The 26,827-nt window shown below is 41.0% G+C and overlaps 1 long non-coding RNA gene across 3 annotated transcripts in view; it reads left to right on the top strand.

The window, feature by feature from the left end:
* The window catches only part of LOC131407448 (uncharacterized), a 178,160-nt gene that overhangs the window by 96,224 nt on the left and 55,109 nt on the right, over positions 1–26,827 (top strand). Inside the window, exons 3-4 of one of the 3 annotated variants that reach the window (XR_009220496.1) lie at positions 1,532–2,601; positions 23,758–24,787. This is a non-coding gene — a long non-coding RNA (uncharacterized LOC131407448). Of the gene's footprint in view, positions 1–1,531; positions 2,602–23,757; positions 24,788–26,827 lie in introns of those variants that run through there. The other 2 variants (XR_009220495.1, XR_009220494.1) reach the window with 2 other exon arrangements.

Below are 26,827 nucleotides of genomic sequence, written 5' to 3'. Positions count from 1 at the left end.
ACTAATATGAGTATGGTAAGTTGATTGGTAATGAAGAAATACACAAATGTCACTTTACTATATGTCAATAAAAACTAATAAGAAAAAAGCAAATTAAAGATTTCATACATAATAGTCATGAAAAATACAAAAATATCTATAAATAACCTTATAAAACATATATGTACAGCCTATATGAAGAAAGTTTTTAAAAACTTCTAGAAGGCATAGAAACATATTTCAAAAAATTAAATAGTTTCATTTAGTAGATGGAAAGTTTCAAGAGTTTGAAGATTACTATTCTACACATCCTTAAATTTAAATTCAATTAATATCAAAATGCCATTGGGACTTTTTTAAACATGAAAAAAGGGAATCAAATTCATCTGGGAATGTAAATGTAAAAAATGAGTATTGCCAAGTGCATTTTGTAAAAAGGAAAGAAAACATAATAAGCCAGGGGATGACCTGCTCTACAAGATATTAAATGACTTTTATACAGTAACAATAAATCAAATGGCATGAGCAAGGTAAATGAAATAGAATGGAAATTCCAGAAACAGAACCAAGGACAAAAAGATATTTAATACATTATAAATATAGCATTGCAAATCAAGCATCAAAACAGATCGTTCAGTAAATAATGCTCAGATATAGCTGGTTAGCCATTTGGAAAAGTGTATTTATCAATTCCTCATTTTACACATTATGCAAAAAAATAATGTTTTTAAATTGAATGTAAATAAAATTATAATAACCACAGATTGGAAAAATTTGTTCGAATGATTGTTGGAGCTCAGGAAGAGATTAGTATATCTTCTATATATTAATAAACTCCATATACATAACTAAAAAGAAAACAGTAACATACGGAAACAGTTGCGATATATATGGATAAGAAAGGATTGATAAGCTTGATATATAAGGAACATTTATGTTCCAATATATAAAGAAAGACAAATCCTGTTAGGAAATAGCATTGAATATTTTTAAAAATCACAAAAAATGTACAAAAGAAAAAAAGTATAGTACTCAATGCTGGTGTGGGTGTATGGCGGAAATGGGTCTAATGTTTCTGCAGGGCCATTTGTCAATATATATCCAAAATCTTAAAAAATGCATAGCCTTTTACCACGTAGTTTCTATCTAGGGGTTTCTTATAAAGACATTCTGATTTATCATAGTGAAATATAGGAAATTTTGTGTTCAACAATATGGGATTTATTAAATAAATTATGATACAGCCAAATCAGGGAATATTTTTTAACCTCTAAAAATCAAAACTCCAAGAATACTTATGTTTGAGAAAATATGCTCACAATGTACTACTAGTAAAAAGAAAACCAAATTGGATATGTTACAATAATATGGAGAGTAAAATTTCAGTTTTTTGTGGGGAGAGGAAAAGGTGCATGTGTTGCATGTGTGCATGTGTGTGTGTCTGTACGTACTTGTATAGTCGTTTTTTCTGAGGAATGAGATAATGGGTGATTTAAATTTTCTTCTTTATGTGCGTTTATTTTTTCCCCAAAATTTTATGTTTCATAATCAGAAAAGAAACAATAAATATCACATTATACGATAAGCCAAGCAAGCAAGCAGAGAACTGGGGATCCCACAATAACGTCAAGGAAGAAGGCACCATGACTCAGGACCCAGAGGTAGGCAAGTTCCAAGGACAGCACAGGGCAAGCCCGGCTGGGAGGGTGGCAGAATTCCTTGAGTCTAGGTCCCTCTCAGGCTTGGCTGGAGAGCAATCTAGGAAGTCCAGGGACCAAAATAGTGGCAATACTGGCCAAAGCACAGATGCCCAGGTCCTGGCAAGAGGATGGAGAAAACATATCTGGGTATCAGGGTCACAATATAAGAAATTAGTAAAGCTGACAGTTGCAACCTGAAGATAGCGTTGAGTGTTGTCTATCAAACTACATCTATTTTTATTTGCATGTTAAGAATTTGAGTACTGGTGCCTAATTGCTTTTATCTTCTTAAGATGGCTTTTATGGAGTCAACTCTAAGCCAGACTTTGATTCTCCTCTTTCATCCCTTCTCCAACTTTTCCCAAACATATTTTCTCCCTACCTCCATGTCTCTTTGTTCAATATGGCCTCTTCCTCTGCCTCTCAGTATACTAATACAGTGGAACGGTATGGACACACATACTTTACGCAAGTGTGCACACGTACATATACACACACTACTCATGCTCATATAGGTCTATTAGTATTGCCTCCAATAATGGTAGTAGTGTCTTTTGGTCACTCATTCATTCATTCAGCAAAGGTTTATTTAATACGCATCATGTGCCAGGACTGTGCTGGTGCTGAGGAGAGAATAATGAGCACAGGCAAATATACTCCTCCAGCTCCTGGAGTATATTACAGTCCAGTCTAGCAGGAGAGACCATCAGATAATTGCACTAATGAATGAAAAGTCACCGTTATTCATGCATTCATTCCAAAAACATTTAGCATGTGCTGTTTTCCCAAGAGCTGGTGGCACACAAAGGAGAAACACTCCTGGACTCTGTCCTTGAAGAGCACATGAGGAGCAGAAGAGCCAGGACGCAAACATTTGTATAGGACCTCCGATGGACCAGGCACTGTGCTCAGTGCTTCACAGGTATTAGGCCATTGGTTCTTCACTACAGCTCTGGAAGGTAGATATTATTGGCTCCTTTTTAATGATGAAGAAGTACAGACTTAGATTGAAGTAAATTATCCAAATCAAGGTCATGTGACCAGGATTTGAATTTAGGCCTATCCAACTCAAAGGCACGTGCATGGCCACGTTGAGACATGGTTTTTTCTTCATGAAGGAATTGAAATATAAGTAGCCATAGAATACCAATTGCTGTGGCCAAGGGTTTGTAGAATAGGTATAGAATAGGTATTCTACAGCTATGGAATATAGAACAGGACATAAGGACATTAAGTAGCTATAACGCAGAACAATCACTAAGTGCCATGAACAACGTGGGCTGCCATCAAAATCCAAAACTAAGTAAATAGAGAGCAGGATGCCCTCCAATTTCTTCCCTGCCAAGCAGGACTGTAGAAGTGGGGAGAGGATCCGCTGTGAGCCGTCACAACCTTTCTTGCTCCTCTCTGTCCACACTCCCCTGTGACACGTCCAGGCACCTAGAAACTGCTTGGACATATACACTTTCCATTGACTTTGCCCAGGCTTGAATGAGCTGAAATAAAACCAATTGTTAATGAGAAATGCAAAGCACAAAGAGCACTTTACTGAAGAATAATGATGAAGCACACTTGGCCGTATGTCAGCAGGCTTAAATGGAAGAGGCTGACTGGTTATTACCCTGTTCATTCCCCTCAAAGAGTTCCATAAAACTCTTTTGATTTGCAGAATTAAGCTGTAGTTTGCATGTAAACAAGACCTTAATGTTTCCTGGAAGATCCCCACATTTAAAAATAACAGTCTTGAACGCTGAAACTAAACATTAGTGCCTACAAATGCTGTGAATTGTAATCTATGTATCTTAAGACATTAAAAACCACCTAGCTTTTTTAGAAGAAAATGCATCAATTAACATCTCTATTGAATATGCAAGACTGTGTCAAATCACAGATACTGTGTAGGCGGTGGTGTGAACCTGCTGCTTTTAGCATTTGGTCCACATTTTATGGGCCAAAAATGAGTTACACAGTAATGTCTTGGTAGAAGTGGCAATGAGAATTATTCCTGGGAAGATTTGTTCAGCTATATGGAACTCAGAAAAAATATTGACTTAAAAATATATTTTTAGTGATATAATTTGCATACAGTAAAATACACATGTTTAGTTTACATGTGATCAAACCTGACAACACCTTAAGTGGAACTGACTTAAGCACCAGAATTGTGTTGCCTGGTGTAACTGAAGGTTCTAGGGCTTCAGATCCAGCTGGACGCAGGGGCTCAGGCAATGTCATCAGAACAGTCTCTGTTTCTCAGTTCTGCTTCCTTTCTTTGTTGGTCTCAGCCGTCCTCTGTCCTGTGCCCCTAGCAATTCCAGGTTTATGTTTTCCTGAGTTTAAGTCCAGACAAAATGAGGACTCCTTTTTCTAACAGTTCCAACTAAAGTCAGAGGATTGCAGCTCTTTGGCTCGGATTGGGTCAATATACCTTTCCAAAAGCCAATTACTGTGGCCAGAGGTTTGTAGAGTCAGTACCATCCTCACCCCATGCATTGGGGAAGAGGATAACCAGAGGGCTAGTACCAGAAAAGGTGGGAATGAATGCCAGACAAGAAAATCAACAGAGGTTCGCCAAAACTCTGAAGGAGGCTTTGATCTCTTCTTACTGAAATGATGATATTAATTAACATAATTACTATTGCTTATTAAATACCTACCGTATTTGGAGCTCTCTATTAACAAGCCTTATCACAGCACCATAAGATAGGTGTCATTACGCCTATTTTACTAATGATGAAGCTGAAACTCAAAAAGGTTAAATGAATTGCCAAGACTATGTAGCTAGTAAGTGGGGGAGCCAGAATTTTAACTCAGGTCTATCTGTCTATCTTAGGATCCTAGCTCTGTCCATTGTGCCTATCCCCAAGTATTTCCTATTTCTGATTTGACAGAACAAAAGGTATTTGCATGTATGCGTGTGTGTGTGTGTATCTATCTGTATTGAGAATTGGGGGATGGATGGATAAGGACGCAAATTATAAGTAGAAAGAAGATGCTGTGGGAGTGGGCACCCCTGACTGGGTGGGTGCTCTTCACCAGCAGCAGATTTTGCATCTCTGGAAAAGCCCAGACCCATCTGTGGCTGGGAGACCCCCCCGGGGGTCTCTGTGAGGTTGGCAGGCAGTTTTTCAACATCACGTATTTCTATGGTTTTGTTTTCCTTGTCAATTTCCCAACAGCTGTGGGACTTACTAAGACAGAAGCATGTTGCATATTCATCAGATGACTTGGTAATCATTTGCCAGGCCCCTCTGGAAGGCAGGAGTCCTGGAGCCCAAACGAAGAATCGCAGACAGCATGTCCTCACCCGCCTTTGAGTGATGTGTTATTGGCAATTATATAAAAGTTTTCAGCAAAGCAGGTTTAAAGCAGAGGAAGGGTTTGTCGTTTGTGGGTACAGCATGCTTTCTTTTTGCAAATCTATTTATCTTCCTCTATCCCCACTATAAACGTAAAGTAGGAATACTCTCCAGCTTACAGAAGGAAAAACTGAAGCCCAGAAAGTGAATGATGGAAAGCTCAGTGTAGAACATATTAGAAGTCAGGTCTCTTAACCCTTCATTCAGCATCCCTAGTGGTGGGGATCTTTCATCTACACTTTGCTGCCAAGATGCTGCTTGTTAAATGTGATTCTCTAGAATGCGTGCCCTTTGTGTCTTTAGTTCACCAGTAAACCCCAAGTTCCTAGAACAGTGCCTGGCCATAGAAGATACTAAAAAAAGTATTTGCTGAATGAATGAATGAGTCCAAGTTCTCCAGACTCTGAGTGGTCAGCTTACTTATAATACCAGTGAACATCGCCCAGTCTCAACACACCATGACTTCCAGAAGTGGGGTCCTCTGCAAGCCCTCCCAAAAGGCCCCAGTGAATGCTGCTGATTCCCACCAACCCAGTCTAATTGCACTCCCTCTCACTCGAGATGCTGCTTTAGGCTTCTTGATGGATCTCAAATGGCTGCCTCAAAATTGCTTCTCCTGTCCACTATCCTCTTCCTTTACCACCTATCCTGAAGAATTGGCCCAGCTCCTGCCTTAATTCTTCCAAAGCATAGGTAAAGGCCAGGCTAAGGCATTTAATAATATTTTCTTTCCGTAGAATGAGTGCAATAACAATAGAGACTATTTCATAGTAATTATTAGGAATATGTGAGAAAATGCTTGTGAAATACCAGGCTACCACAGGGTAAGTACATAGTAAGATTTAGCTATTTTCATTATCACCAAGAGGTGCTGGTAAGAGCACAGACTCTGGAAGCAGGTGGCTGGGTTCAAGTCCTGGATCTGCTATTTAATAACTGTGTGATCTTGGGCAAGTTGTTTAACCTCCCTCTGCCTCAGTTCCTCATCTGTAAAATGGGGATAATAACAGAATTTCCCTCATAGGGCTGCTATGAGGCTTAAATGAATCGATATCCATAAAGAAGATAGAACATTTCCCGACACATAGTAAGTGCCATAAAAGTGGTGTCAGCAGTGATTTACAGAAACGCCAAGTATCAGATACTGCTGCTCTTGGAGCCCAGTGCTCACAGGTCCCTTGCTTCTCTACTTTCCTGTTAGTCCTCACTCTACCATCATCCGGGAATTCCTCACCCCCACCCTACCCAGCCATCTCAAATCCTAGGTCCCCAACCTCTGTCTTTGGACCTTGCCAGAAGAAGAACAAAAACTGAGAGATCCAAGATATGCTTGGTCCACAGTGAAGATGGCCTGTTATGCTGTTGACTGAAATTCTTAACAGCTCAGAAACATCCACATGTAGATTACTTCTTGGGTTCTGCTCTTCCCCAGGAAAAAAAATGGGTGGATACATGAATAAAGGGGTCCACTAAACTGGTTCCTCCACAAAGGAAGGAGGAGAGGGTGGGCCCCAAGATGGAACAAGTTCCATCTTCTACCCTAAAGGACTGAAACTACTTGTGTTACCAACAGTGTTCTTCTCCGGGTTCAAGGATCTTAAGATCTAGACTCTATTTCTAACTACAGGAAGGCAATTTCTGGCAGTCTTCAAATGGACGTTTGTCCCATTCTACAGAAGGGCCCATTCTATAGCTGTGGTTCTCAAATTGTGGTCCCTGGACCGGCACAATTAGCTTCACCTGGAAATTTGCTGGAAATGAAAATTCTCGGGAATCAGAATCAGAAACTCTGAGGGGAGGGGTCCAGGAGTCTGTGTTTTAACAAGCTCTCCAGGTGATCCTTAATGCTTGCTCTAGTTTGAGAACAATGGCTTTACAGTGAGTCTTAATGCAGAAAAGCCCAGATTTTGCTCAGTTAACCCTTCCAGTCTGTTGTCCTGAATCCCCAGAGGCCTCCAGGCTTTGCTGACTGCCCATCCTCCCCCATATGTCCACCTCCCTCTCTGCTTACTCTTGCACCTGTCCTTCAGGGTACAGCCCTGATCCACCTCTTTCAAGAGTTCTTCTCTCCATCTGTGGGAAAGCGTAATAAGCTAGTGGTGAAGAGAACAGTCTTCAGAGGCAGACAGTCCTGGAGGGGAGTCTTGGCTCTGTGACTTGATACCCCAGGCAAGTTGTTTTCCTCTCTACTCCTCAATTCCCTCATCTGTAAAATGGGCATGATAATAGCCAACTCATTGACTGTGAGGTTTAAATGCATCATGTGAAAGCGCATTTACATGAAAATAGGTAGTAGCATGGCAGCTGTGTATAAAATGAGTAGCCTACAGTGATCCCTTTATTGTTTTACTCTAACTCACCACACGAAAAACAATAGATCAGTCATTCTCACACTTTGCTGCACATTAAAATCACCCAGGTAGATTTTAAGGCTCTGATGCCATGCAGTACCCAAGACCAATTAAATCAGAATCTCTGGGAGTGGATATTAATATTTTTTAAATTCACACGGTGCTGTCAAGTTTGGGAAGCAGTACTTGGGATTGCTTTCTAGACTCTGCAAATGTTAGGAACCGTGGAGTCTGGCCCAGCAGTCTGATACGATGCTGTTGCAGGAAATGCTGTCTTGTCTGTAAATGGTATTTTGCACATGTGTCTCATCAGCCCAGCCAGAATGTAAGTGCCAAGTGACCAGACCAGGGTTCAGGCCTCCCTGTTGTCCCCATCCCCAAGCCTAGAATGATATGTGGCTTGAATTCAGCAGGTGCATGTCCTTAATGAATTAATTGAAATAGAAAATGGGCTTCAGCTGGTAGGAAGAAGCGCCCAACAGGCCATTTCAAAAAGATTTAAAGCTAAGAACAAGGGCTCTGAAGCCAGATTGCATTGGTTTGAACCAGATATAACAGTTACTAACTGTGTGACCTTGGACAAGTTAATTAACCTTTCTGTGCCTTAGTTTCCTCATCCTTAAAAGGGAGATAATAATAAGGCCTATCTCTTAGACTTGGGAGGATTAAATATAATAACATGTGAAGTACTTAATATAGTATTTGGCACATCCATAAATGTTACCTGTTACTATTATTATTATCCTGGAGACTTGTTCTAACCTGGCTCAGAGTTCAGCTATAGCAAGTTCAGCTATATGTAACAAGCTGATATGATCATAAGATTTTTATTTACTTCTCAGTTTCCTTGGATAGGGTCTAAGACAGCAGAGTTGCTTTATTTGAAATTCTGTGATGCTTCAGGGTATTTTTTTTCCTTTTTAAATTTTTTTAGTACTCAATACAGTGCCTGAAACCCACTAGGACTCAATAAATGTTTAAATAAAAAAAAAAATGGATGAGATGAACTAAAATGAACTATTTTACTCTAAGACGCTACTAGTTGTCCCTGTAAGAGATGGAGAAGGGAAAGTGTCTACCTCAAAGGGAAATACAAATACAGATAATATTCAAAGATGGAGAGAAAAACAGACGTCTCTGACACTGTCATTTAAATCATCTGAGCACGCCATATAAATTCCTGACACTGACTTCCCAGAAGTCTGACTTACTGTTAAGAACAATTTTTTCTGGCTGCTTATTTTTGTAGTTTCCCCATTCCAGCCTTTGTGGGACCCCCATGTCATCCTCACTAATTCACTCAGGCATCAAAGCGACAATGCCTAATTATAAGCTACAGTGAATCAAGTCTAAAAAAGACCTTGCCCTGTGGCAAGGTCTCCCAGTGTCTGAGCACAGGGTCATGTCAGCATGTGGCTCAGATGCTCCCTGCTTCTCGAATGCATAGACTCAGCTACCAGATCTATGGCCATGTCATAATGTACTTGTCTTAAAGACTTTACAGGTTCTTCTTGGACTAATGGATTTGTTCACCACCGAAAGAGAATATAAACCTTTTTTGGGTACATTTATCTAGTAGCTTGGGAAATCCCATTGGTATGGCCTGGAAACTGGGTAAACGGTTGGTGGCAGTAGAACTGCATTACAGAAGACAACAGGTCATGGTGGTTTTAAGAGGAGAGGCTTTGAAGCCAGACATGCTTGGGTTTGAATCCTGGCTCCTCTCCTCACGCAGTTCCGTGACCTGGAGCAGTGCTACACAAAGTCGAGTTTGCAGACCACCATCAGTCCGTAAACGTTACCAGTCAGTAAGGAGGTTAGGAGTTTGTGCCAGAATGTAATTCAGCTACATCACTCAGCACACCATTAGTTCTGCTGACTCCTTTTTTTCCAAATCAAGACTTTCTCAATGAAGGTAGCAGTGTGTTGGTTTACATTCTAGTGTAAGTTTTTCATTCCTTTGCTGACTGATAGCAAAGAGCTCACGAAACAGCATTTTGAGTAGCAGCAACTTAGAGCAAATTCCTTAACCATTTTGAGGCTCAGTTACCTCATCTATAAAATAAGGATAGTGATTCCTACTAAGCAATAGGGCTGCTGTGAGAATGGAATGAGACATGGCATGCCAAGTGCTTAGAATGATGTCTGGTGCATATCAAGTACTCAATAAATGAGAGCTATTATTAGGCAAGATACGGTAGTCCTAATACTACTATAGGGTGTTAATGCTGTTATCTGAAACAACAACAAAACATGTGCTCAAGAAACAAAGGATTCAATGGTCAAAGAAGTTTAGAAAGCTGATTGAGCTCTGGGGGACAGAAAGAATCCATCCTAGATGGATTCCATGTTTCTGACTCTTGGGGACCAGAGCTATTCTATTTGTGGTTCTCCAAAGCCATCAAACACTGTGTTCAATAAATGTGTGGAAAGCCTGAAGGCAGATTTCACCTTGGAACTAGCTGTCCTGGCATCAACAGACTCAAGACTGTCCCTGGTATCTTGTTTCTCCTATTTCCATCCCCGGGTCCTGTCTTGACCACGAGTGATTGTCTCTTCTGGGTTACCTCCAGCTGGCTGCAGCTCCCCTCTTCCCCTGTTGAGTACCTCCTCCCACATCTTTCTTCTTGAATCACTTTTAACAATCTGACAGCAAGAAACCTTTACATTAGCTGCAGGCACACTGAACATCCAAGAGGGCTTTTGGCACTGTGGCCCCAGCAAATGATTCTTTAAGGGCCAACTGGCCTGGAGTAGCAGAAAGTTCTTTCCAGAAAGTCACAAGTCTTTGGTGGCAGAGAGAGGTACACATGCACAGGGTAAAGTTCCCCTGTGAAATTGGGTACTGTGGAGGTAGAACTGTGTTCTAAATCAGCAACTTTCAAGCATTTTCATTCTACAACCTTCCATCATGTTTTTCCGCCACAAAATCTTAGATTTTTTCTTTTAGTTAAATGATCATGCACTTGCTTTAGATGAGCTCTATATCGATCAGGATTATTTTGATTAAAGGTGACAGAACTCTAATCAAAGAAGCTTAAACAAAGAAGAGAATTTGTTGGTTTCCATGGCTGGGAGGGATGGAGGCGATGTTAACTTGAGGTGTGACTGAATCTGGGGACCCAAACAATGTCCTCGGGGCTTCTTATCTCTCAGCTCTGCTTCTCCTAATGCTTCTCTTTGTCTGTTGATTTAATTTTCTCTTCCTGCAGATTTATTTCCTCCCGTAGATATAACTTGGATGCCAGCAGTTCTGGGGGTCGCATCGTCACAGCCTGTCATCCAGGAGACAGAAAGCTCTGTCTCTGAACATCCGATTATAAAATTCCCAGAGTCACCTGCCCATCTTGGATCAGGGTGATGAGATATAATAATCAACCAGAGCTGGGTCATGTGACACTCCTGCTCATCTTCCCTCTCCCCCTCATAGCCAGGATATTGGAGAATTGTGAACTGAAGCCCCATCAGAACTTCTTGGAGTCGGGGAATGTGCAGCTCCTCAAAGAAGGGAAGAGACTGCTAGAAATGAAGGAGGAAAGAGATGTTGGGCTGATTTACAGAACACGTGTGCATTACAGAATATGGCAGGGAAAGAACAAAGCTTAACAGAAAGACCTATAATGGAACTTCAAACAAAAATAAGGGAATAAGTTCAGGAGGACAGGTCTTATCACAGTCACTAAAATTACTCAATATAGGTAACACTTTATTTAAGGAATTGATTAGTCTTGCCTCTTAAAACCACTATTTAACACACCTTGATCTAAGAGAAAAGCCATATTCCCACATTTTCAATACAAGCATGAATTTTCTCATCACCAACTTGGCATTGCTGATGAACCCAACTCTCGTCTCTCTCTGTCATTTCACTTTATAAAATGTCTGCCATATAGTAAATGTTTAATGGGTATTAGTTATTCCTGTCATTTTGACTTAGGCTATTATAAGAACAATCTCATTAAATATTTATAATAGCCTTATATATAATAACCTTATATTATTATTGCTCCTATTTTCACATGAGGAAACTGAAGTTCGGAGACATTGTGACTTGCTTAAGATCTTGCTTGCTTAAGATCTACCACTAATAATTGGCAGGGCTGATATTATCCACGCTTGTTTGAGTGCAAAGCCAAGCTGCTGATCTCTCCATAGTGAATCCAATCTCTGGTAGTTGGGAGATGAGAGGAGAAAATTGTCTTTCTTACCATACCTCCAGGTCCAGGTCCGTAGCAGTGATTTGTACCACCCTGCCCTTTTGGCACTTTGTCTCATGATAATTACAAAGCATTCCTTATACAAGGACCCTTTATTTAATTTTTAAGACTGTTGAGTAGAGGATGCTGTCTTGACATCCCAATCCAATAACATAACAAAATCTCCCCACAGACATTTCTTGCTTAAATACAGATGCCACATCCTATTTAATTTGAAAGGCAGAAACAAGATTGGGCTAGTTTTTAGCAGTTCCATTTGGCCCTTTATTGGTACTTTTTTGTTAATAATAGTCTCCCCCGGGGTTGTGGATAATTTCAGCATTGTTGAACCTCCAGGTTATCTCATTTCTGTTGTTGCTGGTTGCCCATGCTTGTTCATTTTCTACCACCTGCCAAGATATTCATCCTCATTTTGTATGTGTAACCAGCTTGAGAGCCTTGAAAGATGTAACCAAGGTTTTTAAAGAAAAAATAAATATTAAACTCCCTTTGGTTAAGGCAGTGACAGTGATTTTTCTTCCTCTACTTACTGGACTTTTAAGTCCTTGCTGACTTGCGTGTATATTTGGAAATGGAATTAACACTTGTAAGAGAAGGTACATTTCCTGTTTAAAAACCTTTGGATCAAATGTACACTTTAAATATATTGCAACTGGGCTGGCCCCGTGGCTTAGCGGTAAGTGCGCGCGCTCCGCTGCTGGCAGCCCGGGTTCGGATCCCAGGCGCACACCAACGCACTGCTTCTCCGGCCATGCTGAGGCCGCGTCCCACATACAGCAACTAGAAGGATGTGCAACTAAGACATACAACTATCTACTGGGGCTTTGGGGGAAAAAAAAAAAAAAATAAATAAATATATTACAACTTTGTGTGTTAACTATACTTCAATACAGCTGAAAAAAGTGTTTGGATCAGAGAGTTCAGTGGTGCCAGGAGTCCCCATCCTGGATCTCTTCTTTGGGCCTCCATAGTTCTCCTCCCTCCTTCCCTGGCTCTCCTAGTTTCTGTCATTTCTCAGATTTCTGTCTCATTTATTAGGATGTTTCAGTTGCAAGTGACAGCTCACATTGTAAGGACATTTGTCTCACGTGTCAAGAAATTCCCACATCGGTCAGTTCCAGGTGGGTTAATTCAGCAGCTCAGGTCACTTCCCTCTTATGTCCTGCTCTCCTCAGCAAGTTGGCTTGGTTCTTACACATGTTCTCTTGTTGCAATTGGCTTAGGGTCTCGGGTGTCACATCATACAAGCTTGCTAATGGAGATGGACACTTTTGTGTCTCACTCTTCCGGGAAAGGGACACTCCCAGAAGCCCCCAGCCCTCCCTTCTCAGTGGCCAGAGCTGCATCCCAGGCCTATGCCTGAACCTTGCAAGGGACATGGGACAATCTTCACGGACTTAGACTAATCATGATTTATGCTGGGAATTTGCTGTGGAGAGGCCCCACCCTGAACACCTAACCACATGGAGCGAGAAGACAAACAAAAAAATCTGGGTTTTATCACTAAAAGAAGCAGAGATGCACTGAGTAGTGTCTGTCTCACCCTCTCTCAGGGAGACTCCTATGTCTGTCTTATGGCCTTTGCTATAACCAGTAGGGCAATGAGTCCTAGTTACTTATCTTTAGCCTGGATTTCTTCTGAGAATCAGAAGAGAAACTCCAAATATCTGCTTAACTATTTCATTTAGATATACAGATATTTCTTGACTTATGATGGGTTTATATCCTGATAAATCCATCATAACTTGAAAATATCATAAGCTGAAAATGCATTTAATACACCTAACATACCAAACATCATAGCTTACCTAGCCTACCTTAAACATGCTCGGAACACATACGTTAGCCTACAGTTGGGCAGAATCATTTAAAGCAAAGCCTATTTTATAACAAATTGTTTAATATCTCATGTAATTTATTGACTACTGTACTGAAAGTCAAAAACAGAATGGTTGTATGGGTACAGAAGGGTTGTAAGTGTTTCGGTTGTTTACCCTCGTGATGGCATGGCTGACTGGGAGCTGTGGCTCGCTGCCGCTGCCCAGCATCACGAGAGAATACACTACTTCACATCACTAGCCCAGGAAAAGACCAAAATTCAAAATCTGAAGTATGGTTTCTACTGAATGAGTAAGGCTTTCGTACCATCTAAGGTCAAAAAATTGTAAGTCAAACCATCATAAGTTGGGGACCATCTGTATACTTATTCCTTTTGGATAACCTATATCCCTCTAGTTACATACTACTCTCCTGGAAAATATCAAATGCATTTTTAATGTATCTCTTTCATTTCTAGACTGTGTCCAGGCTACCAGAACCCTCGCCAGAGGTTAGTTGAATGAACAAAGGTCACGCCAATGGATATCATTCTCCAGTGCAGGCTATGGGTATCTTTTAGGGGCCATTAGTTTTGTATTATGACTTATTTGAGCAGAACTCCTCCCTGAAAGATCAGGGAAATACAGGAGGTCCTCGCTTGGCATAGTAATTTGTGACTGTAAAAATGACCATGCAAACTGAAACCACACAAAGCGATCTTAAAAATCAGTGGGAAAATTTACTATTGTCCCGTGACCTTTAAAAATTTCCATCAAAACATTAAAAGCTTTCTTACTGTCACTTTTAAATGTATAGGGAAATGAAATAATTAATAAAGCTAATATTTGCTTAATATGGGGTTATTTAAAACATTAGAAACATTGAGAATCAAAATGTTATTTTTCTTGTAAAAAAGTTATAAAGAGTGGTTTGAACAGTGCCCGCCTTGTTCTCATCATATCACTTATAATACTGAGCGACATCTTTTCTCTGCCTTGGAGAATTGTCATACTTCTTTCTAAATTAGGATTAGCTTCCAACATTTCATCCTTTGCACTTTCAATGTTGTGAAATAGCTCGGAGAGTTCCTTTCATGTGAAGTTTTTTGATGGTGCCAATTTCTCTGGGATATTTTCCATCTTTTCCTCATTTCTGTGGATAAGTCACCTTCATGAAGTCCTCTGGCTGGCTGTCTGGAGGGTCTCCAACAGTGGCATTCAACATTTCATGGTCAGCTATTGCTGCTCCGTTTTCATTCGATTCGAATTTCGCTTCTGGTGTTTTCACTTTTCTCTTTGCTGTGTCATTCTCTGTGTTGGCCAGCCCCCTCTTTTGATTACCCATTTTTGTAAAATGACCCATGGGTTTATCACTGAGAGACAAGGAGGCTGCACAACTCCAAGATTTGCTGGCTTTGTGTGAACTGAGTATCACGTGCAGTGACCAATCAAGGCCAGACTTTGAAGGACGTGATTTGATCGGTCACTTACCATGAGGCGTGTCTGCTATTTACATACTGATTTGTGGACTGAAGAGCTGGCAGCGAAGTCTCTACTTTATTCAATAACTCACAGTTAACATATGGTAGTAACTGAAAACTGAACTGTGTTTTGGGGGACTGGTGTTATTGAACTAAACCATGCTAACTGAAATTTGCACAGCAGATTTCCAAACCATGCAGAGTGAAGGCTGCCTGTTGTAATTCAGGACATATCCACTCACTGGCCACTTGCCATCAGTTTCTTGCAGCTCTAAGCTACTTCGGAGACACCCCAGGCCAGCCCATTACTTCCAGGTGGCTATGAAGTAGGCAAATTACCCACTTTCATCAAGTGCACATCCCTGGATGATATGCCTGGTCTCCAGCTTTAGGAAAGGATGTACTTTTAGCCTTGAGTCTATGCAGCCAGCGTGGACTGGAAACAGCTGTTAGCTGGGGAGGTGATGTGCAGTATAGCACTGCTGGGAAGCAGGAACGCCATTAGCAAATAAGCCAAATGACTGCCCATGTGTCAATCAAAGATGGTAAAGGGAACGGATATGTGGTCTACAAGTTTTGCCTCTCTCTTCTTTGCTACTGGTTCTTTGGTAAAAATGAAAATTCACTCTCTTTTAGTGCTTTAGCCTTCAGAATCTAATCTAATCCAATCTAATAAACAGAATGCGAGGAGAAGGTCTGGAAGACTCTGGCACTGCCCTGCTGTGTGACCTTACACAGAAATCTTAACCTTGTTTACCCGCACTGTTTTCCTCCCTCGGCTTTCAAATCTGCTCCTTGCCACAGGTGTGTTGCGGGCCCCTTTGATACCCTCAGAGGTGAACTCGGCCTTAACCTCCAAGTGGTTTGAAACAGTGAGGAAAATTTTGGACTCGCTGACTTGGAGCTCATTGAGATACTACCCTTTTCTTTTAGTAAAAATAGAGAATATATGCATCTTCTATTTTTTCTTGTGTCTACTTAATTACATGCTTCCTTTTATGTGACAAAGAGAACCATTAGGTTATAGAAAGAGTGCACATTCTGGAATCAGACAGGGCTGAGTTGGAACCTGGCCTTGACCACTGACTGTACTTGAGACGTTTTATGTCATCTCACTGAGAACAAACTCAATATGTGGTGCTACTATCATTAACTGATGATCAGAAGCTGATGTGTGTGCCAAATAAGCTGATGCATGTAAAACATTTTGCATAGTAACTAGGACATTGTGCTCAAAAATGCAATTTTCATAACCTCTCTATTCTCCTTTCTACTTTAGCTTCCAGTAAGCTCAGGACAAATCCATTTTTCAGTTGTGATGATTAATCAATCCTAAATATTTGGTATAGCTAGATTTCTGCCCTGTTTAACTACTTTTCATTTTTTGTATGTGGTTTTGTTCTTAATTCTTTCCTCTTGGATGTGCTTTAATGTTAGAAACCCACTCAAATCATTTGCGGATGTAGATGGAGATAGTAAAAGAATGAATGGATAAATAGCAATATTTTCATTTCAGTCCCAGGGATGCACAGATCATTCTGTTCTTTCCTCTGGTCTGGTAACCTGACCTGTTGCAACATTCTTCAGCCTGTGGAGGGCTTTACCACTGAAATAATTCAATTTGCCCTGGAGACATTTTGTTGCTGCCGTATAGTTGGCACAGAACAAAGTTTTTGACCGTGATGTTTTATTTGCCAACCCCTCACAGACAGCCTAGAATAAGTGCTGGTGCAATCTGAAATGGCATAAAGAATGCCTTGTATTCACCAAAACCCGTCTCATTCAATCTTCTTGGGCACACAAGAAGACTACCTCTCCTTTACAGTTAGGCTGAGGTCATGACTGGGTTCAGGCAAATAGGATGTGGGTAGAAGTGGTGGCCTGGCAGTAAAACCTTCCAGGAAATAGATGACATTATGTTCTTATTCCCCATTGACTTTCTAAGGCCATGTTTTTGAAATGGAGAATGATAATATAGAGGGATCCTGGTTACTACTTAGAGAAAAACCACCAGAGAGAACAACCTGGACATGCATCAGATTATGATATGAGCAAGAAATCAATCTTTGTTGGGTTAAGCTTCTGAGATATCAGGGATTATTTGTTACCCAAGCATAGCCTATTTTGTGCTGACTAAAATACTTCCCTATCTAACTCATGGCACTTTGCTGGGGATAAGGTAACACTGTGCTCAAGTTAGTACTTTGTAAAGTATATATAAAAGCAATGTGTGAATGTACTATGTTGTTATTTGTAGAAAGTACATAAGTTTGGAAGGCAAGAGACCAAGCTCTTAGAAGCATGTCAAATCCTTGCATCTCTCTCATCTGTAGTCCTGTCATCTGTAAAATAACAGTCCTAATCCTTGCCATGACTACTTCCCAGGGTTGTTACAAGATGCAAATGAAATCACGGATGTGTAAGAACTTGGTAAACTGTCAAGTAGAAGGCACTGTAATTATTTCTCTGAAGCTTTGAACCTCTCTCAGGAATACTCTTTTCGCATGGAAGTGTTACTCTTTTCTAGAATGTCAGCACAGAGTTTTGTTCTGCAAAGCGTGAGCCCAAACCTCCTGAACTTGGCAGGCATTTTCTGCCTGGAACATCTGCTCAAAGCTGAAAATAAAGGTGGCTATGATTCTAAACACAGAATGTCTGGAGGGGAGAAAAAAGAGCCTTGCACAGAGTTTTAATCTCTCCTGAAGACAAGGGTGTAGGATGGGGAGGAGGGTGTGTGGTTCAATTCTGGTACAGAAGAGAGAGGGAGGTCAAACTTCACTCTGGGAAGGACAGCTCATGGACCCCAGGAAGGCCAGGGTACAGTTGTGAGCTACCTACCTAGCTACCTACAGTTGTGTTTGCAGGAACAGGAAGGCCCAAGTTTCCTTTCCACTCTATATCTGGGCTCTGAAACTCCCTGGGTAAAGCTGCTGTCTTTTTAGCTAGCAGCTTTGCGTCCTGTGTAGATCCAACCAACAGAAAGCCTCATGGGAGGGATTGTGCCAAAAGTTAATATTGTCCTAAGGAGACTTTGGGGAAATGAAGAAACTGAGATGCAGTATTGGTGGCTTAGTGGAGACACAGTGAGTGATTCACAGATGAAAACCGAAGGGCCAAGTTCAACCAAGAGATCATTAACACAACTTCCCTATGTAAAAGTTCCACTCCAAGGGCTAGATCCTCTGAACCTCAGTGTTCACCTTTGTAGCTTCACAAATATTAGTTCATTTATTACTCATAAAATCCCCTAGGAAATAGCACTATTATCATCCTCATTTTACAAATGGGAAATTGAGACCCAGAGAAATTAAGCTCTAGAATACAGAAATAATAAGTGGCAGAGCCAGGATTCAAACCCAGGCAGCAGGCTCTACAGTTTGTGCTCTAAGCACTAGACTCTGCTGCCTCATCCAGAGAAAAAGTAGAATATGCTTGTGAACCTCAGAGGTCCAATGGCCTTCAATACCCTGGAATTCTCTGATGTGAATACATCAGATGGGAGTCAATTAAAAACAAAATCAAACGAAAAACCCATTTCTTGACCAGTTCATGTTGTGCAGATATGGGGTTGTGGCTAACACAAATAAAATGCAAACCCTCTTTGCCAGTTCCTTGCTGCTGGAAACAGAGCAACACTCATTGAAGTTCTGAAATGATTCAGATGGATCCATCGGAGAGCCCCAGTGCCCACAGCACAGGAAGCCAGACCCAAGTGAGCTCATTACCTATCACTTGGTTGTTGGCTAAAATAAATAAATAAAAAGAAAACTCTTCTGGAGTTATGCTTTCAGATTAGGGTGCTAAGATTCATTAGCATATCTTCATAAAAACGCATGTCTGCGGCCTCTGTTTTTTTCATCACAATGCTTACACGCACCTCGTTAATTATCAGTTGTCTTTAGGCGTTGACTTGAAGACAGTCAAGTACTATGTAATCAAGTAGAGCTAACAAATTACTTTTGTGAGAAATATGGAAAAAAGAAAATGTGAGATTAGCAATTAGTGTTTGTCTCCGACTTTCCTTGCTGGCTGGTTGTTTACTGTAGAATGTATTGAGCATCACACAGCTGGGTCTCAGTGAGTCCTCTTTCTAGACTAGGTGTTTCCATCTCCCAAATAAGTAATTCTCTACTGTCTTCTCCTCCCACTACTAAGTCAGTGTCGTTCAAAGGGTGACTGAGACCGCCTGCATCCGGTTTACCTGGGCTGCTTGATTGAAAGTGGGGAGTCCCTGGCTCCAGCACAGCCCACTGAATCAGAATTTGTACACGTGAGGCCTGGGTGGGCTGACTGCATGAACCAGCTTACATTCAGCACCTTGGAGTGACTTTCACTTTTAGAAGTGTTCCGATTTTGCTAATAAACTATATGGACGCCCTACGCCTGAGCTCTGCATTTCAACGCGTACCCCAGGTGAATCTTATGCACATTAAAGTTTGAGAACCACCATTCTAAGTGTGGTTAAGGGATTGGATGGGATAAGATTGTTAGTAGTTGTGAGTTTGATGGAAAAACAAACACTCTCAGATGTCATTTTTAAAAATCATATTCTTACAAATATCACTTTGATAGAAGAAGGATTCTACAAGGAGGAAAACATGAATAATACACTATCTTATTTGTTAATTATGAGACTAACTTCTCTGATTGGCCTCAAATAAGTCAGGAAGTCTGACAAATCCACGTCAAGGAACCCAGTCAAGTTTGTCCCTGTATAGAAATTCAGTGAAGGCAGGTATGGCCTACATACAACTCATCTTCTCCTTCAGAACTGGCGCCCAAGCAGTGGTCACCATGAAAAGATGTCCTAGCGTTGTCCACAGGACTGAGAAACGTTGAAGGCTGAAGTCACAAACTGGCAGTCCCTGGGCCATTATCACCCAGAGGCGTGTTCTGTTCTGTGCAAAATGATTTACGCATTTCGTGTTATTTTCACACATTTAAAAATCAGGAGATCTCATGTTGAAATAATTATTTCAGACTTCTCTCAAAATATGAGGGGTTGGCAAGTATGAATGTTGTTCCCACATGGCAAGTGTGGACTAGCTGAGCAGTGGCCACCCTCTTTGGATGAAGCTTAAGTTTCTACTTCACTACGCTCCCCAGCCAGCCTGCTTCATTCATTTCCATGGCCTGCCTGGCCCCATGGCTAGGATGTTGCTGCTCCTGCTCTGTGACTGGGTGGCTCTCAACCTTGGTTGCATATGAAAATTGTCTCAGGAGCTTTAAGAGAGAAAAACAAGGAAGAGGAAGGAGAAGGGAAGAGGGAGGAGGGAAGAAGGAGGAGGAGAAGGAGAGGAAGAAAAGGAAAAAGAAAACAAGCAAAGCAAAGCAAAAAGACTGGGTTTACTACAGATGATTGCTGCAGATCTTCCGTGGTAGGGCCCAGGCATCTGTATTTTTTAAGCTTTCCAGGTGATTCTATGCCAAGAGAGGGTCGAGAACCACTGGTTCACTCTGAGAAAGTTTCCAGAAGCTGACAAGAGAGAATCCAAGTATGTACATGTTCTCAGATGCTTGAGGGCTCATCGTTAATGACTTTGTTTAAGAATCACCTGGTGAGTTTGACCTTGAGGTGCTACCCAGAGACTCTGTTTATGAGGGTCTGGGATGGGGCCAGGGTCTGCCTTTTTTCCAGGGACATTTTGATGCAGGTAGTCTAGAGCCCACACGCTGAGAGGGATACTTGTTCAGATGCAGAGGATCTGGAACTCTCATGCACAGCTGATGGTAATTAAAATGGTTCCATCACCTCGGCAAATAGCTTAGGGATTTTTTTAGATTAATCCTGCACCATAGGATCCAACCATTCTACGTCTAGGTATTTGCCCAAGAATAGTGAAAGTATACGTCCGTATAAACGTTTGTACCTGAATGTTCCTAGCAGCTTTATTTGTAACAGCCTCAAACCAGAAACAACCCAAATGTCTATCAACAGGTGAACAAATAAATCGTGGTATATACGTACAGTGGAGTACTGTTCAATAATAAAAATCAATGAACTATGGGTACATGCAACAATGTGGATAAATTTCAAAATAATTGTGCTAAGTGAGAGAAGCCAGACCAAAATATATATATGTATATATAAAATATATATACTGTATGATTACATTCATGTAGAATTCTAGAAAATGCAATCTAGGACAGAAAGCAGATCAGTAGTTGCCAGGAAAAATGGTATGGGAGAGAGATGGAATGGGAGGGAGGGATTATGAAGAGACAGGGGTAAACTTCTGAAGGTGATATGTTCATTATTTTAATTGTATAGATGGCTTCCTGGGTGTATAAATACATCAAATCTTATCAAATTCTATACTTTAAATACGTGCAGTTTATTGTTTGCAATTATACCTAAATAAAACTGTTTAAAAAGAAAAAGGATAACTGAATGACAACAAAAAATCAGTTCTGTGATTTTTTTATTGTTGTTAGTTAAGATTTTTTTGATGTAAGTGATAGAAAATTAAATACAAACTGGCTTAGGTGAATTTGAGTTCTCTGGAAGATGGTTGCCTCATTAGAAGGAACAAAAGTGAAATTAAAGAAGCTAGAGCTTAGAAAATTTCTCCTCAACTCTTACTCTTCATCTGGCATGATCAGAAATACATGGGCTTAACTCACTTTCACATTTATTTTCTAAAAATTTTTTCTCCTCAAAACTCAGAGGCAGAAAGAGAGCACAGGCTCTTGGCTGGGCATAAGATGCTCTTTCCTCCAGCAGGAGGGCAGGACTGTGAAGCCGGGTAGAATGTCTTCTCTCCATTGCATTCAGGTCTTTGGATATGCTTTTTCTTTGCTCTTCTTTTTGCAAAGGGAAAGCTGTAGGTCAATCACTTAGAAGGCAGGTCATACTAAAGAGCTGGAAATTACAAAAAAGCTTAAGGCTCTGTGAGGACAAAAATTCAACCATGGCTCTGGGTAGCAGATTGTGGTGGAAAGATGCCATGCCCTTTTATACCCATCTATGTCCCATTTGAAAGGAACCTTTAATTTCAGTCATTAAAGATAAAGGACAGGGTGATGTTAACGTGAATGTCCAGACAGTCCATGATGTGGGTGAGCAAGGGGATGCTGACTGCTAAAGAGAAGATGAGTTTTTAACTGTGTTGGTCCATGGGAAACTGATGTTATAAGGTCCATTGCATTGATAAGAAAGGTGAAATATTTGGAGAACTCATAACTTTTTCAAACAAAACTTAAATTTCTAGGCTTTTGTCTACACCCTTCCTCTGCTAGGAATAGTTAACGTAATTTTTGTCATTATCTCCATTGCGTACCAGAAGGGATACTGACTGCTCCACCCATTATCCGTCTGGAGAAGGTAATCCACACAGCTTCTGGAAAGGCTAGCCCTCCATACCACATGACCCTGCACCCCTGGCCACAGTGCTTGGATCAAAGGGTGCACCTGACCTGAATCCAGCCAATGACATTAACCAATCAGATCCTCTGTGGGGATCTGAATTGAGACTGAAGGACCCATCTGACTATAGTCGAAGCTGAAGGTTCACAGTGTGTTGAGGTGTTGAGGAAGCTGTATGGGGGAGGTCATGTGGTTCCCGGGGGAAATTGAGTGTAGTATCTAAATCTGACAATCCTCCTGAAAGCTCAGCCCCCTTTCATCGCCCTTTCTTGGATGTGTATGTTTTCACTTATTGTGTCCTTAAAGTAAACCCATCACTGAGTTAGTGTGAGTGGGTTCCTCTCCTTAAAATCTGAAGAGCCTTGACTTCCATTGATCAACATCGCAGGGCTACAAGTGCCTTAGAGTATACAAACTGCTTTCATAAGCATTTAATTTATTTCTCACAGCAAGTCTATGAAATAGAACTTCTTATTTTTATTTTTTAGAAAGAGACCTGGGGAAAAGCATGTTTCAGGAAGGGGAAACAAATTGTCTAAGGTCACACAGGTGATAAATAGTGGCTATGGAATCCAAACCTAGATGCTCTGAGAGGGTATTGCCATTTCTACCATAGCTAATCTTTTACCTTGGTTTTAGCTGCATATAGGTTTGGCTATGAGTAATAAACGTAAAAAAAAAAGTGGCTTAAACAATATTTCTCCATGACATATCCTGAGTAGGTAGTCCAGTGCTGGTTTGATGGTTTTGCTCCCTGTGGTTATCCAGAGACCAGGCTCCTCTGACTTGTTGCTCTGCCATCCCGGGATGTTGGCCTTGCCTCCTGGTCCAAGATGGCTTACCTCCGTGACCATGTTCCAAGAAGCAGGAAGAAAAAAGGAGGTGCAGGGAAGGGGCATACCTCTTCCCTTTAAGGACGTGTCCTATAAGTTATACACATGGCTTCCCATCACATTCCTCTGGCCATGAGATAATTACCTGAACACATCTAATAGCAAGGGAGGCTGGAAAATATAATCTTTATTCTCAATAGCCATGACTTCAGCTGATAATTTGGGTTCTATAAAGATGGAGGAGGCTCAGGAGGTAATAGCGTGGGATGGCAACTAGAAGTCTCTACCTACATACCAGTTTCCTCAAAATCCAGATGGTCTTCTCTGGAAGAAGGAAGACCATCAAGGAAGATAGTGGTTGTATAAATTCATAGTAAGATAAAAATGACTGGCAAGAGATGCTGCTTGAGAGGAGATCCCCCAGACAGAGGATACACGAGAATAAAAAGAACACTGAACACCTGAAAGAGATAGTTGGGGGAACTCTCCTGGGGAAAATTATACAAAAAAGGAAGCTGGGAGAAGAAAAGACAAAATTTGCCAGTTTCACAATTTTCCGAAGATCAGTTCCATTCTTTGTATCCAGTGATTATAAGGATAAATTAGGGTATAATGTAATACATCCATTAAATCAACCTCTATCTTTTGCATTAGGAATGAATAAAATTTCCACACCAGAAGCTGGATGTCCCAGATTGGTGAGTTAAAGTGCAGACTGGCCCAGTCCCACCGTCTTGAGTTTCCCTGTCGTTTGTTTTCTTCTTTAATGAGTGAAACCTAAAGAAACCCCAGATGGCTCCCTCCTTCTACATCAACAGTGTCAACATTGCAGGTTTCAACCCTAAAAGTGGGAATAACATTGATCAAGTTCAGCCCCTGTCACTTTCTCTTTTAGCCAAGCTTAATGTTGAGGTCATCATATCCTCCAAATCCCCTGCTATGAGTCTCTTCCTGGGTGGAAGATATTTGATGATGTCACCACTCATCAGCTTGAAAATTGGTAGAGCCTCAGACACTGTGGGTGAGCGCATCTTCAAGGTTTTTGTCCTTCCAGTCTTCACTTCATTAAAAGTGCTCTTTCTATAATTTATAGGGGTGACCCCAGAAGAAGCAGCAAGTGTCTACATGACTCACACTATTAGACATTCCCTCCGCTGTAAAAAGATGGCTCAGAGAGCTGCAGCACACCCGCTCAGTGCCACTCTGTGGCTATGGAAAATTGGGGGTGTGTGGGTTTCCTGTGTCAGAAAGTTGGCCCTGGTAGGGGCCTGATCCTGGTGGCCAAGGCAGTAGGAAAACTTGTGGCCAGTGGCAGGATAGGACTGTATCCCCTTCCTCACCCCTGAAGCCATCACAAAGGCAGATTCTGGTTTCTTGAATACTCCCTGAGCCAGCGTAGCTTCCACAAGTCGGGAATCCAGAAGTGGATTTAGACTAATTGATTAGCTTGGGGAAGCCCCTGTGTTGACTTTTACAACCTCCAGAAATAAATACCATATGAATTCGACGTGATTAATGTGGACGCAAATGTCAAAGAAAGTAATGAAGATTTGACACTTATTAAAAAGTGTTGCCAGAAAAATATGAATGATTATTTTAATATAAGCGCCAAGAGGAGCATGTCTCCGTGCTTTTCTTTAATTTCCCCACAGGCTTCTGTGCACGCCATCCCCTTGTGAAGCAAATGAGCAATTATATTTGGAATTAAATTTTAAAAATAAATTGCAATTGTTTTAATTATGAGTCACCCAGTGCGGGGCCCAGACTAGACAGGCTCTCAGGCTAATAAACTGGGGGGCCAGCTTTGGCGTGGGACTGACATCCAAAGCAGGGAACTTGGATTTGCGGCAGATATTTGTGTCTATGCTTGACTCCCACGGGGAAGAGCATATTTGTTATTAATTATTATTAAATGCAAAAGCAGGTGGAGAGCCTTTTTCATTCTAGCATCCACAGGACTTCTAGCTATGTAAATCCTCTTAAACCTAATGGGACTCCTCTGATTCAAGCTCCATGCTCTGAATCCAGAAGGTGCTCTTTGGTGCATATGTTGAAGGAGCCCATGAGGTCTATTGGGTAAATAATCTATACATTATATAGCCCTTAAGTTATCATTAGAACTCCAAAAGACTGCTCCAGCATATGTACTGAATCCACACGAGATACTAGGATTTCCAAAGTAACTGGTAAGACTTTCTAATTCAGCATCGTTAAATAACACACTTGTCCTTCCTACCCTACATCTATTTCTCCTCTTACACTTTTAATCTGAGTTATCAGTATCACCATCCACCCTGATATTCCTTGCTTCTTCCTCTTCTCAACCAAAGCTGACATCACTAATCAGCCTGGCACCGTTACCTGCTGACCTTGGACGTGACCTCAGATGCTCTTCACCCAGAACTCTAGCCCAACACCACCTGTGCACAGGATTGGCCCTCGGTGTGAAAACATTATCCAGTTCATTCTAATATCTTCTCTCATCATCCATGTCCCTGATTGGTCACTGAGCCCAGTGGATTCTACCTTCTACACAGCTCTCTCATTGGTCACATTCTTCCTATCCTCATTCTTGCCACCCTCCTAAGTCCCTTCGAAGTCTCACCATCACCTTCTGAATGAGGTTCAGGCTCCTTAACCTGGTAATCGAGATCCTTAATGATGTAGCTTCTCCTAGCTCTCCAGCCTCACCTTCCATTAGCCCCCTATCTGCACTGTTTCTGCAAACAATTCTCATCTATTTGCAGTTCTCTAAATTCAGTCGGCTGCTTCAAGCGGCATTGCCTTTGCTTCTCCTGTGCCTTGTGCTTGGAATGCCTCCTCCAGCAAGCAGGTTCCTACTCAACATTCCAGACTCAGGTCCTCTCTGAAGACTTTCCTGCCCCTGCCTCTCTCCTTTAAGTCTCTGCTGTGCTCTGTTCAATCACAGAGTATTAGAGCCCCAGCCGAGTTCCCTTCTACTGGTGATGGATCTTTCGTGAAGATCATGACCTCCAGATCTCGCCACTCGTCGTCCACTTCCCCTTTGTAATTAGTGAGAGATCTATAGGGTAGCATTTTGCGACTGTGTGAGTGTCCTGTTCCTCATCATTATCTTACCGAGTAGTTTAACAGATACAGATAATCTTTGCCTGAACCAATTGTTACACCGGGCATTGAAAAATGATGATTTTTCTATTTCTATCATTTCTTACATTTATTAGCTAGTATTGTTGTAAAAAGAACAACTTTTCTTCTCTCTCTCTCCAAATAATCAAATATTTTTTAAAAGCATTCAATGTATTATAATCCTTTACTATTAATATTTCTTTCTGATGTTTAAATTGTTCTAAATTTGGCAAGTAGGAACTATTGAAGTCAGCTTCTGTGTCGTTCTGATGTGACTCTGTTATACTTGAGCATCTTCTGGCACAAAATGAAGTACCAGGTTCATCTTACATCATCTCTGCTCCAGATCTGGGCCTAGGCATTTCTCCAAGGAACTCTGTCTTGTTTGTTTGTTTGTTTAGTGGGAATGGTACTCAGAATCCAGTGTGTGTGAGTGCTACCAGGTATCATTGCTTCCAGACCTTTCAGTAGAAGGATCCAGGAAATATGTGTTTTTAAAAGATGAGTTTATAATAGATTTTCTATTCAATTTTAACATAATTGACATTATAAAGTCTTTCTTTATCTTCTTTTATTTTGTAGGTACATTTCTTTTATTGTATAGTAAACATCTTAC

Source organism: Diceros bicornis, chromosome 6 (assembly GCF_020826845.1).
Source record: "Diceros bicornis minor isolate mBicDic1 chromosome 6, mDicBic1.mat.cur, whole genome shotgun sequence".
Classification (NCBI taxonomy): domain Eukaryota; kingdom Metazoa; phylum Chordata; class Mammalia; order Perissodactyla; family Rhinocerotidae; genus Diceros; species Diceros bicornis.
This window is presented reverse-complemented; position numbering and strand designations above follow the sequence as displayed.